The sequence below is a fragment of the Lactuca virosa genome, chromosome 6 (assembly GCF_052849685.1).
Source record: "Lactuca virosa cultivar CGN04683 chromosome 6, Lactuca_virosa_CGN04683_v6, whole genome shotgun sequence".
Lineage (NCBI taxonomy): Eukaryota > Viridiplantae > Streptophyta > Magnoliopsida > Asterales > Asteraceae > Lactuca > Lactuca virosa.
The window spans coordinates 265,297,641-265,305,530 of record NC_136431.1 but is presented as its reverse complement, the minus strand read 5'-3'; positions in this window follow the sequence as shown (position 1 = coordinate 265,305,530).

Sequence of the window (7,890 nt, the reverse complement as noted above, 5' to 3'; positions counted from 1 at the left end):
TACCGTAAAAAATTATGTTATATTTACAATTTAATACAAATACCTGAACTATGTTTCAGTATTCACGGATTAATACTATGAAAGTATGAATCTAATACTATGATCGGTTCTCATGGTTGCCAATCTTTTTATAGTTTCTAGTATCTAAATATGTCTTAATTTTATACTATAAGTCCTAAAATTGATCTAATACTTTGATCGGTTCTCATGGTTACCAATCTTTTTATAGTTTCTAGTATCTAAATATGTCTTAATTTTATACTATAAGTCCTAATATTGAGTACATAGACAACAAGAAAAAAAAACAAACATTTATCATGTGGTTGCAAAGTCATATAATGGATTATAGATTTAACATGCCAAACAATTTTGTGTGACAACCCTGAGTGTCATTGCAATCACTTACAACCACAACATCCGAAAACATAATGCATTAGTATAAGACATCACGTATTCGAGATAACACTTAAAAAGAAAATTTTCATGTATTCACATTAATAGGAATCTTGGAGATCTATTTACAAAAGCTCTTATTGAAACAAAGTTCGGTCATTTACTAAGAAAGATATATATGATTCGTATACCAAAACAAATTAGTTTAATTTACTAAGAAAGATATACTATGATTGGTATACCAAAACAAACTAGTTTGAATTTCTCACAACTTAGACACATTATTATGTCTTTACATTACGATGTGCCTCAGGATTCTTTTTCGTGGTTAGGAATACTCCTCTTCTCTCTTGACCTATTGACTAGAATAGTGAACCTGAGAAGCACACAGAACGTGTAAGAATTGGGGTATAGAAAGGGCTTGGAAATTCTGAGAACTGTGGTTTTCACTTTCAGATTAAAGTATTTGGGTGATACTCTCAATCTTTAATCGGATAAGACTCAGAATTGAGAAAACAGAAGAGAGAATGTTCAAGATGTTATGAAGAAGAAGTGTCCCAACAACAGATTTCGAATATGATCATATAACCAGAAAAACTTCCAGTCTTAAAACTGCCACATGACAGTTTAATGTCCTAAAACTGTCAAAAGGTCATAAACTAACTTAAATTCAGGTCTAGAATATGGATCACAAAACCGGGTACATTTACCAAAAATCCGGATTTCTAACTTAAGCTCGACCCCAGCCAGGGGCTCTGCCCCTTGGACCCCGCCAGGGGCTGCTGCCCCTTGGACCCCACTCCCAGGGGCGATGCCCCCGGACCCCCGTCGGTTCAGGGACTTCGCCCCTAAATAGCAGTATACTTTCAACAAAGACAAAATTAAACAAATGTGCACTCCGCACCATACCGAGTTTTTCAATAATTGTCAAAGTGACATTGATCAACAAATTAACCCCATTACACTTAAATAACATTAGTGATATAATATCACCAACAGAACGTTAGTCGTTCACCGAGAGGTTTTCCCGGGAGAACACTCTGAAGATAACGTTAGACAATTTGTCGATATGGTGTAAATCGGAAAATGAATTATGAATGTGTACTTGTATAATTTCTCTACTCATTTTATACATCTCTTCCCTTGGAAATTGTGGATGTGGGCATACCAAGGAGTTTCAGTCCTATCATATTAGATGTTCAGGGGACCGAAGATACAAAAGTGTGTACTTACGTAATGTCATTAGTCATTTATATTAGATATTAAGTATTGTTAAGATCTTAGACTTCGTTACAACATGTATGTTGTTAATATCGATGTAAAGCTACTTTGATCTTGTCGATCATTCTTTCATTGTGTGAATTCGTCATTTGTCCTTTGGTGATCCGGTCATTCGTCATTCGGTCATTCGATTTTGCTGTAGTGTACCCAATCAACTAGATTAGTTCTGTCGTTCGGGCTTATTCCTTATGGTTCGGCTATACCAATATGTAGCTGAAACTTCTTTTAATGAGGGTGTATGTGTAATCGGGCATATACCCTATTATATTTCAACAAAACGGAATTTTATACACAAAAGTATCCATCATATGTATGTAAAAGCATTTAGCGAATTAACAACAAACTTTTTCTAATACGTCGTACATCCGGTACAAATTATTTCCTTTAGCAACTTAATAGCAATAGTGTTGAATAACATGATTTTTCTTACCAAACTTAAAGTTGGCTTGTCTTTTTATGCATCAATATGATTTTTTAAGGGGTTAAATGTAACATTGATGGGTTAAAGATGTTGGTATATAAATTGGGTAAGTTTTGTACATATTGTGTTGCTATAAGGTTTGCATGTTAAATTTGGTTTGATGCCTCGCAGGTCTATCGATCCAAGGATAGTATGTGGGTTGTTCAAGTTGTTCAAGTTGGATACCACTTAATGAAGAGTTCGTCTGTGGAGCATATTAGATCACACATATACACTCTCAAATATATATTGTTCTCTTGTTTAGGGTTTCCACTATAATTAGGGTTTCTATACAGTTACTTGTAAATCATCCGTTCTTGATCATTAATATTTTGAGTGTAGATATATGTGAGAGTAAACTAGTTTTTGTGTAGTGTGGTTTGATTATAAAAGTTGTAAACGAACTAATATACTCATCAATAGTAGATTGTTCATGTTAGAAAATTTCTTTTGTTATTTTGTACATGGTATCAAAGCTCTAGGAGTCTCGTTGTTCCGTTTATTGATCGGCTTCCGATTAGATCGTCGGTTGAATCTCAATGTTGCTCGTAGTTCTTCTCTCGTTCATCGGTGGTCCTACTCTCATACGATCTTGAGAATTGCGTAATCTCCTTTAGATCTGTTTTCAGTTGTTCATATTATATCATTAGCCTAATCAGTTATGGCTTTCATTCACATTGGTTAGAGTTTTGAAATCCTAATTAGCTGGTACTTCCATTTTTATGAGTACGTCTCTTCGGTGGATCGATGAGTCTTCATTGTTGAATTGAAGATCTAAAATAAAATCACTCTGTAAGTCTTCTTTACTCGCTCTCTGTTCAAGAACTTCTTCCTGCAGCCCTATGATTAGGTCCTCTGTGAGGTTCTTCCTCTTAATCTATTCTCTTACATCGGTTATCTTGGCTTGGTTATCTAGTTTGAAAACCAGACTTATTACTGCTTCTCTTTGTGTTTTTCTTGTTTTATCGAGGTCTGAGTTATTGACCTTGGTTCACCATTATATTGGTTGAATATCCTAGTCTTTATGTAATTCAGGTGCCACTGTGTTTCTTATTATTATTTTTATATGGCTGTTGGGAAGACTCCAGGTGTATCAAGGACAAAGTTCACTGAGACACCAGATGCTGATGATCCTTTGTATATTCATCTTACTGATGCTATTACTGTGATGGGAACTATTATTACTTTCAAATTACTTGTAACTGAAATCTTTAGAGTCTGGAAAAGTTTTATGACTAGGGCATTAAAAGCTACAAATAAACTGGGCTTTGTTGATGGAACTGTAACTAAAACTGAAGATAATCCTATTAAATCACGTAAATGGGAAAGAACTAATGTTCTTATGTGTTCTTGGATTCTTGGATCTATTTCTGCAACCATTTATGTAGGACATGCTTTCTCTTAGAATGTTATTGATATATGGAATTAGTTAAATGAAACTTATTTTAAGTTTGATGGATCTGTTGTCTTCAACAATCATCAAAAAATTAATTCATTAACAAAAAATGGTTTATTTGTTTCATAGTGCTATAATAATCTTGAATCATTATGGAAAGAGTTTGATGGACTAACAAACTTAACAGAGTGTGTTTGTCTTGCCTCTACTTAGTTTAATAATCACTCCAAACTCATGAAGCTTATGCAATTTCTAAGTGGTCTTCATGACAGTTTCAATTAGGTTAAGAGTCATATCCTTTTAACTGACCCCTTACCCAATGTTAGGAATGCTTTTTCTATTATATCTAGAGAAGAATCTTTTTTTAATGGCTCTATGTCTAATACTTCCAATAAATCTCAAACCGCCATTGACTTTAATAGTAAATTTAATGATAAAAGAAACAACAGTCCTAATCAGAACCTACAGTGCAAACATTGTGGTATTAAAGGACATACCACAGAGAAATGTTGTAAGCTTTTTGTTTATCCTAACAATTTTAATCCAAGGAATGGATACAATAAAAACTTCAATAATTCAAACAATAACAATAACAACTTCTCTAATAATAATTCTGAGAGATCTTTCTCTGGAAATAATTCTACAACCAATACTATGATTAGATGTTGTTTTACTGTAAATAATCTTGATCTTAGATCTCTTACTGGAGAATAATTTTCTAAACTTCTTAAGCTTATTGGTGATAAAAAATCTGGGGATGAGGTGACTACCAGTGAAAATATGACAGGTACTTCATAAAATTCATTTTTCAAAAATTATTCAAAATTAACCAAATGGGTGGTTAATTCTCGGACTAATCAACACATGACATCCTCATAATCCAACTTAAATGATCTTTTTAATGTTTCAAATCTTAATCTAAGAGTATACCATCCAAACGGGTCCACTTCTAAAATTCACAAGATTGGTAACATGAATATGTCAAACAAGCTTACCTTGTTTAATGTATTTGTTGTTCTTGATTTCAATTTCTTGAAACATCCCGAAAATACAACCCAAAAATTTCGTTTTTAAAAAATTATTAAACCATCATTTCATTACCAAATTATAAAAATCATAAACTATGTGTTTCAAAATCTCATAATATCTATCACATGTCAAATCTCATGTCAAATATCATATCAAAATATCAGAGTAAAACTCCCAGGCTGAAGACAGTGGTGTGTGCCATGCGATCATCCCGAGCCCTTCCCTTTGCTAGTGGAAGTACCTGAAACCAAAACTGAAAACTGTAAGCACAAAGCTTAGTGAGCTCCCCAAACTACCACATACCATACAATAGCACATAAAGCACATATTGGGCCTTGCCCACTGCATCGGGCCCCGCCCGGCATCAGACCGAAGTCCGGCATAATTTGGGCCCCGCCCACTGCATCAGACCGAAGTCCGGAATAACTTGGGCCTTGCCCACTGCATCGGACTGAAGTCCGGAATAACTCGGGCCTTGCCCACTGTATCGAACCGAAGTCCGGAATAACTCGGGCCTTGCCCACTGCATCAGACCGAAGTCCAGAATAACTCGGGCCTTGCCCACTGCATCGGACCGAAGTCCGGAATAACTGAAAATAAAATATACATAAACATGTAACATAAACATATAACTACTGCATCGGGCTTTCCGGACATCGGACCGAAGTCCGGAATACAAAGCACATAACATAAACATGCATGAATCACAAAGACATCAAGCATACACACTACTTCTCGGGATCACCCCAACATCATACCGAAATCCGGAACTACTATAAATAAACGGACCGACATTGTGGCCGTAGACCCGTTCCTAAAGGAGGAAACTCACCTCGCGTAACTGGCTGCTGAAACACTCAGCGGAAAATATCTGACTGCTGCTCCGGCGACTCTCCGACTATAAATTCCACAATGACACTTAGTCAGAAACTAATAGCTATCCTTAGAAATGACCATTTTACCCCTGGCTAAAGTCCACATCATGGTCAAAGTCAACTTTTCAGTTGACCGGACTCGCCGAGTTGGCTCGGCCACTCGCCGAGTCCCAATCTTCTCATCTACCCCCAACCCGACTCTACTCGTCGAGTTTAGCAAGAACTCGACGAGTTCTCCTTCAATCATAACATCATCACAATCTTCATCTGACTCACCGAGTTCCTCCTGAACTTGTCGAGTTTATCTTCGTCATAGGACGTGTCTAGTCTGTGACTCGCCGAGTTGTATGAACAACTCGTCGAGTCTGTCTTCATGAGTTGGGAAATGGCCTTGGACTCGCCAAATACATTCCTGCACTCGCCGAGTCCCATGGTTTCCAGATCCATGGCTACGTCCATTTCGTTGAGTCCCTTCCCTGGACTCATCTAAACCCCTTCTAAACCCAACTGGGTTTCTCCTGAATCATAACAGTCTTGGGAATCAACCCACGACTCGCCGAGTCCCAAGAACGACTCGTCAAGTCCATGCATGTCCAAGTCTATAACTCGATTTTTGACGTGCAAAACTAATCCAGAAGGTAGATCTAGACTCCTAAGATCGGTATGACACGTAAAGTCCTGATCTTTACGTCCATGCATGGGACTTTTATGCTCAAAAGACAAAAATGGGGTTTATTTCATACATGGGGTTCTCATGGCCATAAAGATGGCACCTTTATGCCATAAGGACCCTCCAAGGTTCCAGATCTGAGGGTAAATCGACTTGGGACGTCCAAGTCTCAAGGATCAAGCTTCTTGGACCCAAAACTCCATAAAGTGACAATAAGAAGATCTATGAAACTACAAGTCAAATATGAAGCTTGATTACCAGAAAATGAAGAGAAACTGATGTTGTTCTTGGATCTACAATCTTCTCTTGAAGTCCTCCTTCTTCCTCTTCTTTACACAAGCTTCAAATCACAATATATTACTCAAAAATGGCATTCAAACACTCACAATGCTCAAGATGGCGATTTAGGGTTTTCTGGATGATAATGGGTGATAAGGGAGGCCACAAGGATGATATGTTTCTTTAAATAGGGGGACAAACCCTTAAAATTAGGGTTTCCATCTGACAGCTCCTACTCGTCGAGTCGGTCTTCCGACTCGCCAAGTAGGTCACTTAGTTCCCGACCCGGATTCGATCCTACTCGACGAGTTGGGCCTCCAACTCGTCGAGTCCAAGGGTGAAATAAGTTGTTGGCTCAAATTAAATGCATACCTGGAACTGGGTGTTACAATTCTCCCCCACCTGTCTTAGACTTCGTCCTCGAAGTCTGCTGTCTCTGAAAACAACTTTGGGTAGTGCTCTCTCATCTCCTCCTTGGGCTCCCACATCCACTCTGAACCCTTGCGGTGTTGCCACTGCACCTTAACTATCTCTACCCTTTTGTTCCTCAACTCCTTCGTCTTGCGATCCAAAATCGCCACTGGTCTCTCGATATAGTTCAGGCTATCGTCAACCTGAATGTCCTCCAGTGGTACCACTGCTGAATCATCCACTAAGCACTTCCGCAACTGAGAAACATGGAACATGTTGTGGATCTGGCTGAGCTCTGCTGGAAGATCTAGTCGATAAGCGACCCGACCCACTCGGGCAAACACCCTAAACGGACCAATGAACCTAGGGGCCAGCTTGCCCCGCTTCCTAAATCTGATAACACCCTTCCAGGGTGACACTTTCAGGAGGACCATATCGCCCACCTGAAACTCCAAGTCTGAACGCCGCTTGTCGGCGTAACTCTTTTGCCGACTCTGAGCAGTCTGGAGCCTGCTCCGGACTTGCTGAATTCGCTTCGTGGTCTTGAGTACCACCTCCGTACTCCCCATGACTCTCTGAACAACCTCACCCCAACATATTGGGGTCCTGTACTTCCTCCCGTAGAGCATCTCGAAGGGAGGTCGGTCTATACTGGAGTGATAGTTGTTTTTATACGAAAATTCCGCTAACGGAAGATACGTATCCCAACTGCCACCAAAGTCTAGCACACATGCTCGAAGCATGTCCTCGAGAGTCTGAATCGTCCTCTCGCTCTGTCCGTCTGTCTGAGGGTGGAAAGCAGTGCTGAAATGGAGACGAGTACCCATCTCGTCGTGAAACCGCTTCCAAAATCTGGAAGTAAACCGGACATCTCGGTCTGACATCACCGAGACAGGCACTCAATGACGTGCCACTACCTCTCGCACATAAATCTCGACCAACTTCTCGGCCGAGATGCTCTCCTGGATCGGTATAAAATGGGAGCTCTTGGTCAACCGATCCACGATGACCCATATCGAATCCACCCCACGTGTGGTCCTGGGAAGCTTCGTAATGAAGTCCATCGTGATATCCTCCCATTTCCACACATGAATGT